The following is a 17,117-nucleotide window of genomic DNA, read 5'->3' on the forward strand; positions in this document are numbered from 1 at the left end:
TAATAATAAAACAATTATTCTAAATTAGATACTTTTACTTTTAAAATATTATGTCTAGCACTTCCCTGTTTGCAATATGTTCTTTCCAAATGTGAAAATACATTGCTTATTTCATTATGTGGTCTGAAGTGCTCAGCCGTACTCTTGACTGTTTTCTGTAGTACAGGGATAATACACATATCAACATGGATAATAACCAGCTATTGTTTGGAAAGGGATATTGTTGACAGAATTACCTGTATTAACATTATACGTGGAAGATATTAACATTATACATGGAAGAGGTCTGGTGGTAAAAAGAGTAGCAAAACCGAAAAAGCTTCAAAGACATAGATGAGATTAAATATCTGCACCTTCAAGGATCAGACCTTACATGTTGCTAATGCTGCTAACATACTGACACTTACCTATCTCCCTGAAGTCTTCCAGTTGGGTCACACTCTGTCTCTTGCACATCACAACTGGGCTTATGACTTCAAGATCTTCCCACATGTAATGTACCATTATTTCTGGCTACCAAAAGAGCCAAGCTAGCCATCTGATATCCTCCACTTTTCATAGCTATTCTGATTCCCATAGACAATCTGATCCTTCCTCCTCCACTAACTTCCTGTAATTTCATCCCATGTCCTTTTGTCTGCACGTCCTAACATCACCATTCGTTTTCTCAGTCTGTATGCCCTGTACTGTAACAGTCTGGAACATACAAAATCACCTCTCACTCATCTAATGAGAAAGAAGACCCAATATGTTATTGTATTATTCTCCTATACATAATACAGTCTTTCTTCCAGCAGCCCTTGTAGGTAAGGTACACAGTGCTGTGTGCCTGTTTTTTGAAGAGGACATTAAGAAAAATGTTTCCAAACCTTCAAAGTATTTAAATTCTGAAATAAGCTAGCACTCATGGATAAATCATGTAAGTATCAATCTAACTTGTTCACTAAAAGCAGCTGGGGAAAAAAACAGGAGATGCTAAATTTTATGTCAATAATACATATACTTTTTCTAAAGTTCTGGAAAATGTGGGAAGCAGACCTGTTGAATGTCTCTGGGTGAAAATAAGAGAGAAAAGAAAAGACCAGAAGTGATGCAATGATACAGATCTGCTCTGCACTAGATCTTCATAAGCGGGAATATGAGGCTTCTTTTCACCAATTAACAAAAGTATTCAAGGGTTAGGGCTGTATCTCTGTATCTTCTAAAAAGACAAGTTAAAAAGCTAGATGTACACACTGCTGAAATTATCACTGTATGAAAATGCTGATGAAGCTATTCTGTGTATGTTCTGCTCTTCCTAATTCTAACAATTCTTCAAGAAAAAGCTTCTGAGGGCAGAAATGTAATTAGGATGAAACAATCACGAAGCGATACAGTTCACCATTCTAAAGAATACACAGCATAAGCTTAACCAAATAAGAATAATGAATATCAGTGCACCAAACTTCAATAAATGAGAATAGATAAGGAAAGGCATGGAGACTGAAGCATTTACTCCTGCTTCACTTTTCATCAAAAATCCCCACTCTGGTCTATGATCAGAAATGTAACAAAGTCAGGAAGTAAGTGTTGCCCATGACAGAAAAAAGAGGTAAACATATTTAAGTAATGTAGGTGTTTTCAAATTGTCCAAAGGAATTCATCCCTGAGTGCTTAAGGAGCTAGCCAAAGCAATTTCTGGACACTGTGCAGTATTTTGGAGAACGCTTGAGGAAGTATGAGCATCTAAAGCTCTGGAAAAAGACAAGCATATTACCTGACTTTGAGATGAGACAAAGAGAGGACCTAACAAAAGACAGACCTGCCAGTGCAATTTTTAGAATGGGAATGAAACTAGAACAAGTGACTAAATGATCAATTTTAGAAGCATCCAAAGGATAATAAAGTAATTTTTTTTTTTTTTTTTTTAAAGCCAAAGCAAATTTGCCTAGAATAAATCACATTAAACCAGACAAACTTCCTTTCTTGACAGGATAAATGGCTTACTTTCTATGGGGAAACATTAAGCATGATACCCTTTGACTTCTGTAAAGTTGTTCACTTATCTTCTCAGAAGCAAATGAAAGGGAGCTAATATCTGCTGAAAAGCTGCGGTTAAGAAGTACTCTTCAAAGGTATGCCTGGAAAGAGATCTGAAATAAGGTGTCTGTCTCAGGAGAACTGTAGTTAACAGGCATCTGCAGAAAGGAGACCTCAGCTCCAGAGGCCTGGCAGAAGAGCTGTGTCCTTTTAGCATGTACGGTTTAAAAAGAAGCATCCCATGATGAAGCCTAAATCTCTTTGTTGCACCTGTGCTCAGGGACAGGGTTAGCAGTATACCAAGAGGAGCCTCACAGTCACATTCCTCTAAGTCTAGGTTCTGGCATACGCTTTGCAGAGAGCACAAATTGAAATTCCAGCTTATAACCTTCACCACTGCTTGATGAATGAGAACAAATAGCAAAAAACTTCCCAGTTTGAATAGCTTAATGTGAGGCTGTTTAAGTGATACAACAGTCTAGACGCTGCCTTCTCTCACAACCAAGCCAGTGAGAATAATTCACAGGGCAGACAGCAATACCTGATCCCATAACTACAAGTTCCTGTGTGTGAATAACTTAGTTATTTGTCACCAGAAATAACATCTTTCAGTCTGAGCACTACAGCTGGCTGTAGCGCAGAGACAAAGACACCTCTATCCAGAAATGATTTATGGCTGTGAGAGGTGTACCCTGCACAATGAGATGACTGCATGCCATGTGTACCAAGAATGCTCTGTGACCACCTCTGCAGGGAGCTGTCATTGTCCAGCTTTCCAAAGTTGCCTGCTACAGATGGTAAAGTAATAACCCAAAATGGTGGCACACACAAAACTGAAACATGAGGAATGGTGTTTTGGCAGGGAAGTGAGGAATAGCTGTCAGGAAATAAGGCAATATTTGTCTAGACTACACATTAACAGCAGTCAGGGAGTGTCACTGCTGTCTTAAAATTCACCTCTGGTTACATGAGAATGAGACCACTTCCATCTCCAACACCTAGAAAATCACTTGAGATTTCCCACAGAACAAGCCATAGTTCCAGAAAGGCACAATGATTTCCTTACTGTTGTTATTTAAGGGGAAAACCTTGCAGTTAATTTCTTTCTTCAGTACAAGCTTCTCTGTCTGATGAAAGTCTCCCCTCTGCTTAGACTTGCAGGAATCCCTGGTATAGACTCACTATGAATGGAGGTTTTTATGGGCTTCAGAATATCTTTTTTAAATACCACTGAATAGGTTTTCAACATGTGTCTCCAGGTGTTAGAACTGTGTTTACAGGCAGTCTCATGCTGCTAAAAGACTACCTCATTCTGGAAAATCCCTGCAGGTATTAACAAGCTTTCTTCCTTCTTTTTAACCAGCAATAGAAATAATAAAAAAACAGAAGATAAATTTAGACCAGACACACAGATTTAAAGTGATAGCACATTCAGGAATGACCAAAGCCTATCATGCATTTCTGAGTTCTTATTTCATGTTTTTCTTGAAGGAATGGTTTCAAGGTTTAACATACTCCAACCACATTATAATCCTGATGATTTGATGTTTGCCACTTCATCAGAACTGCTTTGTTGGAAACAGTAAGTAAACTTTTTCTTTCTGGCTGCAAAGACTTACTGTGCTGACTCAATGCAATTCTACCCAATATTCATTTTTCTGGACTCTTGGTGTCACCAGCTAGAAAAAAAACAGCTCAGACACTCATAATTAAACCTGCTGGCGAATACCTTTTTCCCAAACCCCTCACAGTAAAGCTGTATTGCTGATTTGTAAAGGTCTGCAACTTCAGTAAGTTTTGCATGACTGTGCTGAGGAGAGAAATCCATCTTGCTCCAGATTCCACTCTACAGATCTCAAAGCCAGTTACCCAAACTAGCTGACTGAAATATCCAGCAAACAAAAAGCGGATGCATGCACTGGGAGAGAAGAATGGAGCTGGTAAAGAGAAAACCTTCAGTGACAAGAGGCCTGAGGATCATTGGAGGTATGAGAAGAAATTGTACTTCAAAACTATGACAAGAAAATCAATATGTAATGTGTCTGAAGTAACACGTAACGAAGTCTTAAAAAGATCTAAACAATCAGATCAGCCATAGTGGGCTCTGTCAGGGTTTTATGGCCCTTAATCAGAGAAGTTTCAGAAGCAATCCCTCTAGGACAGGTTCATTTACTGATCTCTAAAGGCTGTTTTATTTCTTCTTTCAATTGGTTCAAATTATATCACTTCTCTCCACTTTTGATGACTGACAACATGACTCTCTATGGAAAAAAGATGGCTGTACCTTAGTAAAAGATGTCCATGTCCATATCATATAACCAATGAGTCTTGAAGTAATATTTTCAGAACACAATTCAATTACCTGTTTTTAGTTTGAGCATATGAGTCTGCAACCCAATTTTTCTGCATGTGACAACAGCCATACAGAACTGCACTATTATGACAATACCTGTGAATTTTGAGAAATTAGAAACAAGCAGTTCTTTTTTGAAAGGGATTATAGATGGAAATTACGAGATCTGAACCAGGAAATTCATGCTTAGACAAGTCCCACTCTCACTGAAATGAAGGGTGAGAAGGGTGAGTCACCTGAAGACGACTGGAATAGCAAGCTCTTAGAGCTTTTTTAATTGTGTTACTTCTAAGCAGTAACTCTGTAAATAAACCAGTTTATTAAGTTTGCAGGTATGGGAGAAGATTGAGATACATGACCTCCTGGATCTATAATATAATGATGAAAGTCATTAGAGTCCTGAAGCTAGCCCAGTTGTATTTGTCCCAGTGGCTAGGCTCAAGGCCAGCTCTTGCACTACAAAGTGCTTGACAACCTTTCTCCAACTGGTAGGTGGTACACATTGGCTGATCATTTTGAACTTTCCTGATTTGAGCACTTTCCTTCACCTCTCACCCTCACCCAGTGAGCAATGATAATTTTAGATGCCTCTGTGTGATGTGGAATAATCATGCATAGCAGATCCTTTAAAAGAGTAAAACACAGGTATTCACAGTAGTTAAAAAAAGATGTATAAAATCCAAATGTCAAGGAAAATTAATTCTTTTGTAGCCTGTTTCAGCAAGGCAAACTTTATGCTGCTTTGCATCTTAAAACACAAGTTTCCTTTAAAGTCTGCTGCATTTCCTCTAATGGTGTAAAAAAAGCACAGTGCACATCCTGGGACCTTTCTACTATGCCTGGGATGAGCTTAAACATATCCAGCTGCTCTTTATTAGTTTACTTCAGGGGATCTTTCACAGCTGGGTTAAACCAGATTTACATATGTTTGGCTGAATATGAGTGAATTCAGGGCTCCAGAGAAGTTGTTGTAGCCTGTAAAGTGAATCTCTCATCTTCAGAGTTCCCGTTTCACTGCATGGAGCTCCTCTGATGGTGCAGAACAAATGCTCCCCCCCCCCCCGCCCCCCTGCCACTGTAGGCATTATGTATTCTGGGCAGCGCAATGCCTTTCTGGAAGCATTTTTATGAACAGTGTCAAGGAAAGAGAAGCTGTCACTGAGAAATCTGTGGCTTTCCCCTCCTTTTTTACAGCCTGTTCTGAACTATGGCCTTTCTGCACAACAGGGAAAAGTGAAGTTCACTGAATGTCAACAAAAGCAGCTCTGCTTAGCAGACTGAAGCTCAAAGCAGCCTTATGGAAGAATTGGGGTTAAATTTCAGACACTGCATATGACCTAAAAGCAAATATTTTTTTCCTCATCAGCTCCGATCTTCTTTAAAGACACAAAAATGGAAATACTGGTTTTGAGCCACTAATGTGACTAAACACATCACAGCTGAACTAACAAAGGAGCCATCCATTAAACACCCAATACTTTTAAGTAATTAGACTGTACCCTATATATCCTATTTACTGAGGCTCCTGGAAATTAGTATTAAACAACTACATGACCAAGCCAACAATGTTTACTCATGCATGTACTTGTAATTCTTAGGAATAGTCCTTCTGCCCACAGCTGGGTTGCTGGTGCTCGTTAGGAATATGGCTGGACTCCACAGAAGGTTTCTTACACAGAAGAAGGATGAAACCTCTTCTGTGATTAAAATGCCAGCACAGTGTATTTTGTGACAGAAAGCAAACACTGTGGACTAACTCTTCATTTCTCTGACACTCATGAACACGGCAGGTGTAGTCAAAAGACCTGCTCCCTGTGACCAGTAAAAGACAAGACTGCTGCTGCTAGAAATATTTGCAGGGCTGGTGCTGTAGATAAAAAATAGCTTATACATGTCTGCTGTTAGGTTTATCATTTCCCTCCCTATTGCAGTCTCATAGCCTCATCTGCCTTTGAATACATTAAGTAACTGAGGAACTGCAATGAGTTTGAAACACTGGCCGTAACAGTCAGCAAGACTAATTTTACCACTAGTTCTTTTTTTGGTATCTCCCTACTCTTCCAATATAAATATCAGAAGCCTTCTTTCCTCTCAATTACATTCATTTGAATCCACAGCATCTCCAGTGAAGCAAGCACAGTTACTCCAGCCACATCCTGAGTTAAAAGACAGCATTTCCCTGATGGACTTCTTGTCCTGGTGCTGCTATCATCTCTCTCACTTCATTTTCTATCTCCAGTGGTGGCTTCTTTCATGCATTTTTTCTTTCTGTCAAATTTGTAGCTCTCTGCATTTTTTAACCTATTTTTAACCACCTGCCCACCTTGCAGGCACTTTGATGCCGTAACTTCATTGATGTTTCCTGTCTGTATATTTTCACGTAATCAGTGATTACTACGGCCTGTCTGCTTCCCTGGATAAGATGACTGTAGACAAGAGGGAATGGCTTAAGCTGAAAGACGGGAGATTTAGACTAGATATTAGGAAGAAATTCTTCAGTGTGAGGGTGGTGAGGCACTGGCACAGGTTGCCCAGAGAAGCTCTGGCTGCCCCATCCGTGGCAGTGCTCAAGGCCAGGCTGGATGGGGCTTTGAGTGACCTGGTCTAGTGGAAGGTGTCCCTGCCCACAGCAGGGGGGTGGAATTAGGTGATTTTTAAGGTCCCACCCATCTCTAACCATCCTATGATTAATCTCAGATGATATACTTTAGGAAGCTGGTACCCGCCCCAGCTCCAAGAAAGCTGTCCTGGGGCCAGCAGCACTCTAACCACAGCAGTGTGGGCAAACATGTCTTCTCCAACACATACTTTCAAAGCCCATCCAGATATCGTCTTGACTGTCCAGTGGCAGGCCAGGCAGACGTACCTATGTATTTGCTTTACCACACATCTCACAAACAGCAGTGTTTCTACAGTACAACTCCTCCAGCCTTTCCCTCAGTTCTGGTACTGGATCGAATCTCCATTTCCTAGATTTACTGTAGTATTTGTTCAGTTTATGCTCATGCTCTTCCTTTAAGCCAGTATTTTCCACTGCTGCAGGCAAACCAGGCAACTTGCACAGCTAGTTAATCAACATGAAGGTAGGTGCTATAACAAGGCTTTTTCATAGCTGTAAACTAGCTCTCAAGATATGTTTACTGACCTGCAAATCTACAAACTTCCATGTGAGTGGTTAAAGCCTCATTTTTTCCCTAGCATTTTGGACCCTAACAAATTTTATCACAGTCTCTTTTTTCTCAGTGATATGTATTTATTCTCTCTCCTCCTTTCTAAACACAGCGTAGCTGAGACCAAACCTTTCAGAGAAGCACAGCTGATGTTATCAAATTGTCTTGCCATGAGCAAGTAGAGATAAACTGTATTGTCTTTCCAGGTCTTGACGCTGCGTATATGAAAGTAGCTGCTGATTTCATATTCGTAATTTAGCTCCATGAGTGAGAACTGCACACTTCGATATACAAATCCTCTTGGGTATGGGAAATTAATAGGTCTTACTGGATGAGTGCCTGAGGGTATTGCCCATAGCTTGATCATATTTAGTCAGAAAGCATACGAAGTGCTGCAGGACTGTAAGACCTCTTTAAGACATTGAATAGCGACTAGTGTTTTGCAGTGATAAAGCTGAATTCTATCTGCAAAAAGGAACACTGCTCTTTATGTTCTTTATTACGAGCCGTGATTGCCCAAACCTCTGGGCAGTCTCTGTGGTGAATGCAAGAAGTTCAGTGGGGAGAGCAGGCAGAAGGGACAGAGGGCACTCCTGCTCTGTGCCCTCCTTAAAAAGCCTCTGATTGGGACTCATTCAGCAACAAATACAGTTGGAGAATTGTTGAACAGTTTGATGGAAGCTATAAGCTGGTGGCAGGAATTAAATTTCTCCAGTGGTGACTACGGGCTCAAATAAACTACTAACACGCACCACACGACAAGATCACTTCTTTTAGCTTCCTTAAAAACAAGCACTACTTGGTGTTTATCCAGCAGTATGGCTTGTCTCACTCACCCTGCTTGCTTTCAAACAGGAACTCAGTAAGAGTTTCTGACTTAAAGAATAAGGAAACACCTGGAAAATACATGCTTCTCAACAGACTTTTGGAACTATTTTAATGCAGGCTTCGGTATGCGGCTCTTCAGGAGGTGTTTCTGTGCATGCTTAAATTCCCTGTCTGTGCTGGTACTGTTTGTGTTTAGTAACTGCAGATCTTTCAGGCTCACCAAAAAGTCCCCCTCTGTTTCTTTCTACAGGAACATGATAGTGAATAACAGTAGCTTTGTAGGGCTTTAAAAATGTGCCTGCTTCTCTCTCTCTCTCCCCCCCACTTCTTCCCCCTTCCCTCCCCCTTTTTTTAACAGCTGTTCTTTTATTTTCTATCATAATTGTGGGTGAGATGGGATGGAGCATGAGCAAGATGGCATATTATTGACAGCATGCAGCTGGTGTTATTTTCCAATTAAAAAAATCCTTGTTGGGCATATGAAAGAACATTCTTGTTTATGCCCAGTTGTGACAATGATATCAAGCTGCACCTTCATCTGAGATTTCACAAAAGATAGCAATCTTTGGTTGCTGGTGGGAGAACTACAGTTTTATATCGAGGGCTAAGCACTTTGGTAGATGTGTGAGGCTGGAACTGGTCTGGAGGCTATCCACTGGGACTCACTATTTCAGAGTATTATAGGTATTCTTCCAGCCAACACAAAGTTGGTGATGAATGTGCTGTTAGACATTTCCAAATGTTTGCTGTATTGTACAGTGGTGCCAGAAATGCCCCTTAATGATTCTTCAGCAACTTCTCTATAAACTGCCATAAGCTCTTCTAATGCCAATGGAGCTGTTAAAATCTACTTCAGCAGGGACTCTGACTTACTCTGATCTGCTGGGGCAGGGAGAGCTGTCAGAATATAAGCTGGTGGTTAAAGTGCTTATCAGTCACAGCTCTGATGCTCAGTGTACAGTGTTGTCTGTGTATTTAGTTGCCTAACTGTGACAAGTCTCTTCTGGGTATGAGGGACTGAGAGTTTTCAAAAGCTTACAGCTTGGACAATTGAGATCTTTTTTTCCCTTACGGGGATGTCAGGATGCACATTTTCTATATAATGGTAAATTTGCACTATCTGCTTCAAAACTTCTGAATATAATGCCCTTAAGAATCTTTTATTTTTTTTTGTAACATGAGAATAACAACGTATTTTTCCATATCGTCTTTCTCAGCTACTGGTACAGAAAATCTCAGGGCACATGATTAAAAGTAACAGCAACAGTAATCAGATACCAGAGACTATAGCGTTTCACTAAATGACTATTAAAGAGCTCGAAGTAGCACCTGCCTAAACACCTGACTAAACTAAGGATATTCATAGGAACAACTTGTTTCCCAACATGATGACATTTGTTATCTGTATTTAATGTTCAATAAAATTAACATGGCAAAATCTAAATTATGCCCTCTCCAGGTTCTTCTTTTTTTAATTAACTGCATGCTGTTAATCAGTAAGCACCAGCCCATCCTGACATAAAGAATTAAGCTTGCCTTTTTTACAGTCTTAAAGAAAATCAAGAAAAAGAGGAAAAGAGTCAGACAGTGACTCTTCCTACATACTAAAAAGGATATTGATACCATTCACTAAAAGGTTATCTGTATGAGAAGAATGTAGGTGGTGTGTTGTACAGAGGCATGTAATTAAACAGTTCACAGTCCACAGATCATATTAAAAGTGCTCTAAACCAGGACTGTTAATGTTTAGGTTGTTGTAAAATTACTACAGGACATCTTACCTATTAATTAATACAGTTACTGAAACTAGGCACATCCTGTATGAGAAAAATGAATTATTCAAGTATCTTTAACAGCATATTGAAATTTTAATTGTTTACTGGCATTAATACAAAAAGGTGCTGTAAGTGTCTTTCAGCTAGTACACTGTTTGCTTTCAAATCCCTTCAAATTTTAAAGCAGTTTCAGACATCTCTTATTTAAATGGCTAGGTTGCCCTCGCAATTCAGCATCTTCTCATGGCACAACGTCTCACTAGGCTCAATACAAACACCACAAAAATCAAACTGGGTGTTACTCAACATCCTGTCCCCCAGTTATGCTTTGCTATTTCCAGATACAGTAGCGGCCCTGTAGGACCAGCACACCCTACAGCGAATTCCCAGCTCTTGATAAATAAGCCAGTGCTACAAGGGTCAAACAAGAGCATGAGGCAGTCTGTGCTGTCCTCACCGGGTGACTGTGGATGAATGCAGCTGGGGTTCTAGTCCATCACACAATAGCTCTAATGCCCTGAACCCTGAGCAGCTGCCTTGACAAATTAGACATGGCCTTTTTTATTGAAAAAGCAAATCAAGGTCCCAGGGCAATGATCGTTTTTCCCTGTTTTAGTGAGACAAGCTCCTATTTCACATTGCAGCCTGGAAATAGATAGCCTGACTTTAAATCTATGCAGGCGGACAATTACAAGTCAAGGATACCTGCTGTTTCCTGCAGCCACATTTACATTTTATTATCTCTATTTTAAACTTCACCCTTCTTTTGTTTGTAGGAAACTATAACTTTGGAGCAGAAAAGCTCTGTCGATAGGTTTCCTAACCAGGCGTTGCACATTGACACAACCTCTTCTATTACCAATGATGTCTTTTTTCAGCTACTAAGTAGCAAATGGCTCTTGGTTCCAAATTCACTATTGACATTTCCACTTTTGATAGTGTAACCTGAAATTTGTACTGTCAGTGAAATGTAGAAATATTCTGATTTCTGAAAATTTTAAGTTAGTGCTACTGCTGAAGTACAGGCATTTCTTCATGTGTAGCACTGGCAGTTTGTGTGTGTTGAAATATATTCTTTCCATTACTTTGATTTCCTTATACTTGTCTATGTTTTACAGTGAAAACTGTTCCTCTCCTTATACTTTCAGATGGTTACTACAGAAAAACCGTAACTAATGAACTGTGGGTTTTTTTTACAAAAGGTTTGAAATGAAGACTTAGTCACAGAAAAGATGCACTAAATCATGCCCTGTACTCTTACAATCCCCACGTTTGATTAAAATTGGCTTAAGGATTTGGCCCTGCCCGGGGAGTTAGTTTGTGTCATTTTTTCTGCATGCCTTATCTTCTCTCCAGCTCTTCACTCTTCTTCTCATAGAAACTTACAAAAACGTAATGAAAGCAAGTTTGAATAAAGTCTGTTGTCAGAAAAATCCTTCCAGCACTCTTTCATCAATTTTATATACAATAGCCATTTATTAATTAGCATCTAGTTTTCTACTGCCACTGTTTGAACTTGAGGATGCATTCTGAGATGTCTCTAGCTCTGGAAGCAGACAGCCGTATATGCAAGACAGAACAGAGAAAGGATCAGTATCATTCCTCTGGACAAGTCTTGTGTGTTCCCTTAATTCTGATCGCACAGCTCTCTGGTACATGTCATGGGATAGCAGGAACTCCAGCATGGTGAGGTCATCAATCTGGCATGTTTGCTAGTTATTAGCCTTGTATGGTGAAACTGGTATCTGGGCATTAAAAACTTTGCTGCAAAATTTGGTCCCATTTGATAACATAGCTTTCTGGCATTTATCTGATATGGAGCTCAAGTGGCGCTCCACTGTAGGTATACCATGACTGGTCTCTCAGACATTCAGTTCCTGGACAAGTTGCTCATTAGAGCCATTCTAGACAAATATAGGTTGGTTTGTTTGTTTGTTTTTCTAAAAATGGATTTTCTTTTTTAGGATTTCACCTAAGCAGCTAGTATACGTGACAAACATCTACCCCATCTCTCCCCAAAACAGGGATGTTTAGATTAAGCTGATGTTAATTTACCTAAAAGAACATTATTGAAAAAAAATAATCTATCTGGCTTTGTTTGACACAGACTCATCCAGCCAACCTCTGTTTAAATCCTAATGGGAAAAGTAGGTTTTAGTCTAGATGTGTATCTATAAAAGTTTAAGTGGATTAAGTCCCTATTCATGTGGTTCGGTCGACACGCTGGAGGGAAGGGATAGGATCCAGAGGGACCTTGACATGCTTGAGAAGTGAGTCAATGCCAACCTCATGAAGTTCAACCAAGTCAAGTGCAAGGTCCTACACCTGGGTCAGGGCAATCCCAGGCACAGCTACAGGCTGGGCAGAGAAGAGATTCAGAGCAGCCCTGTGGAGAAGGACTTGGGAGTGTTGATTGATGGGAAACTGAGCATGAGCCGGCTTCAGTGTGCACTTGCAGCCCAGAAACCAACCGTATCCTGGGCTGCATCAAAAGGAGCATGACCAGGAGGCCAAAGGAGCTGATCCTGCCCCTCTACTCTGCTCTCATGAAACCCCACTCGGAGTATTGTGTACAGTTCTGGTGTCATCAGGGACTGTAGTGATAGGACAAGGGGTAATGGGTTCAAACTTAAACAGGGGAAGTTCAGGTTAGATATAAGGAAGAAGTTCTTTACAGTGAGGGTGGTGAGGCACTGGAATGGGTTGCCCAAGGAAGTTGTGAATGCTGCAACCCTGGCAGTGTTCAAGGCCAGGTTGGACAGAGCCTTGGGTGACATGGTCTAGAGTGAGGCGTCCCTGCCCATAGCAGGAGGGTTGGAACTAGAATATCTTAAGGTCCTTTCCAAACCGAACCATTCTATGATTCTATGATCTTGTCTTGTGTAGCTGAAATTCCTTTGTGAAGAACTACAGCTACAAGTAATCCCACCTCTCACTTCAATTCTCAGCCACATGCTATGGAATCATAAACAGAATAAGGGCAAATCCCCTACTCCCTTTCCCACAGCACTCTTCTATTAGGCTGTGGGCAAGAAAATTGAAAGTACAGTAAATGAAGGATCTGGTCTGATTTGATCTTCACTGTTTCCTCAGCACTTGAAACTCTTAGTGAACTGCAAAGTACTTGAAATCTGCTTTATTTCTGCATACAATGCTTTGAGACACCGAAGAAAGAACACCCGTGTTTGTGTAGCTTCCTCTCAGGCACACACGCTGTGAGTTTGTATCTTGTCCTGAGTCCCATCCAGGCAGAACTGACTATGGTGCAACTCCTTCTCCCATTAGCCTAACACGCTTTTAAGGATCAGTCAATAACAATGCCAGGATGATGATACAGATCAAATACAGAATATTTGTTTTTCCTTGAATACCCAAGCCCTCCCCCTCAGACCTGCAAACACTGACTCAAAAGATAAGATTTGAAAAATTCTGTGCCACTTTAAATCCTCTTCTGAATTATCAGAAAATGCCAGCAAGAGAATAGCAACTTCTTCCTGCTTCTTCTGATAAAAAAAACGCTTTGAAACTTTTATATCCTTGCATGTATTAGCATATAACAATATTTTTGTGTAAAAACATGCTCTGCAAATGTACTTCCTGGTGTAAAACTCAGCCCTCACAAGTTGAACACCAGTTATTTAATTTATGCAAAAAAAGACTCCAAAGCTTTGCTTTGCCACAGATTTTTTTCACTTACTTCATGTCTATTTGTAAAGTATCTTGTTAAATCAGCACTTATCATTCTTTATCATAACTGCACCTGAAGTTTCATGTAATTCTGTCTCACGGCAGTAAAATCTGCCTGAACATTTGCACACTCTCCGGAGACAAGCATTGTCAGCACTTGGCAAATCTTTCAAGTAGCAATACTCACAGTAAAATTTAGTAACAGCCACTTGTGTACAATATGAAATATCCTCTGGAGTCAGGTTTTGAAATGAACAGCCCTTGGGCTCCCTAAGAACACAGCACTACCCAGACTGAGAAGTTGCATATTACTAATGATGTCGAATTCTATACTGTAAGGCTGCAATTATTACTAATAGTAATAATATAGATTCTACAATCTATAAGATAATAGGTACTATCAGACACCGTATCTACAGGAGCATTCTTGACATCCAAATACATGAGCAACTTAACTCTGTAAACTGTATCCATCACATGACAGCACTCCCTAAGTTGAGAAGTTGAATATTACTAATTATATCTATCTCATTCTATATTGTAGGGCTGCAATTATTACTACTAATAATAATATAGATTCTACAATCTATAAGATAATAGGTACTATCAGACACCGTATCTACAGGAGCATTCTTGACATCCAAATACATGAGCAACTCAACTCTGTAAACTGTATCCATCACATCCAGCTTCTAATCAGCTTTATAATTTTGTTACACAGATACTGCCAAAAGGGTTGTTAAGGAACAGAGATACCACCTCATAATCTTCACTTAATGAGTATTGAGACAAGTAAGAATATAAACATTAAGCCTGCTAACAGCAATGCTACACCACAGTCATTCAGTGCCCAGCTCAGCCACATCCACCTGAATGCTCTAGAGAAGAAGCTCTGGCAGAACCACAAAATCGTAAGCTGGATTTACAACCAATTTATCAAAACCATGATTAAAAGGCGGGCTCTGGGCATTCAGGGAGCAAGTGAGAGAACTGAACAGTAAGTTGCATTTGTGCTAATGAACCTAGGACTTGAAAAGCATGAGGCATTTCTCAAGGGAGGCTGGAAGGACAGGAGGCAGCAGAGAAGGGCAGCAGGGTAATGAGGGGCAAGGCCAGCTACTTCTGAAGAAAATCACTTTGTTTTCTTCACGCAGGCCTCTGGACGAGTGGTATGTGTCTACTCCCCCCTTTGTTAGTAGGATGACTACAGAGAGACACAGCACTAAGGCACTACTGAGGTGTAGAGGGTAAAGCCTTGGAGCGCTCCACAGGAGAAGCGTCGTGACTGTGGAGGGAGGGAGACCAAGTACAATGGCAGCAGGGGGGAAGGTTAGATGGCAAGGTTAGGGAAACTGTTTCAACAAAGGTGAGAAACACACAATTAAATTAACACTAAAACACAGCAAGAAAGGAAACAAAACGTAAACATACTCTAGAACATGGGTTTTTTTTCTCTTCCTTTTTTTACTTTTATTTTTTTTCTGGGGAGGAGTTGGAAGAGAATAAGAAAGAGGGGTGCAGTTTGCCCAATCAGAGCCAATTTTTTTTGTTGTTGTTGTTCTGCAATATAAGGGCAGATTCCTTAATGGCCAAAATGAAAATGCCAGTGGGATGGCAACGCATAGTTCCCACTCTATGGGTTGCACTACACATTTTCATCTTGGCAAGAAATGTGATGTAGCTCAGAAACAACAATCCCAGAGTATATTTAGCTACTAAAGCTGTGGCACACAAATGTCACATTCCCATGAGTCAACCCTTTTAAAGAACCCCCTCTTCACGCCCCCACAGATATTCCCCAAGATGCCTGCACTGAATTAAAAGTGAAGCATATGGATGGATGTGACATCATCAAAGCACCCGTGCTACAGAAAAGAAAGCAGCAAGTGGATTCTGTACAATTAGTACAATCAGTAAGAATCTGTGAGCACAGCAAAAGAAAGAAAACACTGTCCAAAGGATTAGACACAACCAAAGAAGAACAACACAAAGTACCTTGTGAAACAAAGAGAAAATGTAAAGAAAAAAAGTATCTTGTTCTTTGTGAATGTGTGAAAATAAAAGAAATCACAGCAAAAGTGAAAACAAAATATTCATAAAAGGGTAGTATGCATAACATTTTCTGATTTAATTTTGTGTAAGAACTCTCTCCGTTGCCCTTTTAAAACAACAAAAAAATAGTAATTTTGGAGCCAGCTGGCTCTGACTGGGCAAGGCAAGGAGTAACAACACACAAGTGGATGGTAATGGTAAACAACCATGCGGTCACCTCTGCCGCCATTGTTTTGATCGCGTGTAGACTGCTTCCAGCTTTGTCAATATTCATAATTAGGCACCAAAGAATGCATGATATTTAAATGACCCTGTCAAGTGCTAATAAGGCTTTTTGGTAACCATCACTCCCTGGGGAGGAAACTATTGAATGTAAGCCTCATCAGTCAGTGAGTTGAAGCGAAAATGATTAGAATCCAACAGCTATACATTTATTAATATTTTCAATGCACATTTTTCTGAAAGCTTCTACTGGCATACAAGATGCTTTTAAGAGGTAGCTTTCCATCTATTAAGCATTGCTTTGCAAAAGATTTGTGAAGTAGGGACCCACACATAACAAATAGTGCCATTAAAATGCATGCATGTCTCTGCATTCCTCTGGGTATATAAAGGGCCAGATCTTTCGCTGCCTGTGTTTCTGACGCCACTCCCCTGACTCCCTTTTTTTCTCCTTTTCTTCTCCTTTTCCTCTTCTCTCTGCTCCCCTCCCCTCCTCAAATCTGCTTTATGACATCCCCTCCTCTCAGGGTAGAGGAAGAAAGATACCACTTACTTTCAAAAGAGGGAACACTGGATTTTCTAAGAAATGTCCTCTCACCTCAAGCATTTTGGATACCAGGTGTTACTAACAGACTGGACAGAAAAATAAAATAGCTGTATTCTTCTGGCTGTCAGCATTATCACTGATTTATTGCTGCAAGGAAAGAGGGCTGCTAGGTAAATCACATGCAATCTTTAGTAGAACATGCAGGTTTATCTGCCTTCCCTCCTCTACATACGTGATACCCAAAAATAACTTCTTCTAAATTGCCCTTCTACAGCTGGAGAGCAAGGGCTGAGGAATTAAAAAAATGAAGACAATATCTCAAACTGACCTTAAGTAGGAATAGGAATCTGAGCTTTTGTCTTGAGCACCATCAGTTACTTGCACCCTGAGTTACGATTTTGAATTTGAGTTTGGCAGCTGTCTGAAATTTTTCCTCTGCTGAGGTTCAGCAGCCCACCGGCGTA

Source organism: Nestor notabilis, unplaced genomic scaffold (assembly GCF_000696875.1).
Source record: "Nestor notabilis isolate BGI_N333 unplaced genomic scaffold, ASM69687v1 scaffold3582, whole genome shotgun sequence".
Classification (NCBI taxonomy): domain Eukaryota; kingdom Metazoa; phylum Chordata; class Aves; order Psittaciformes; family Psittacidae; genus Nestor; species Nestor notabilis.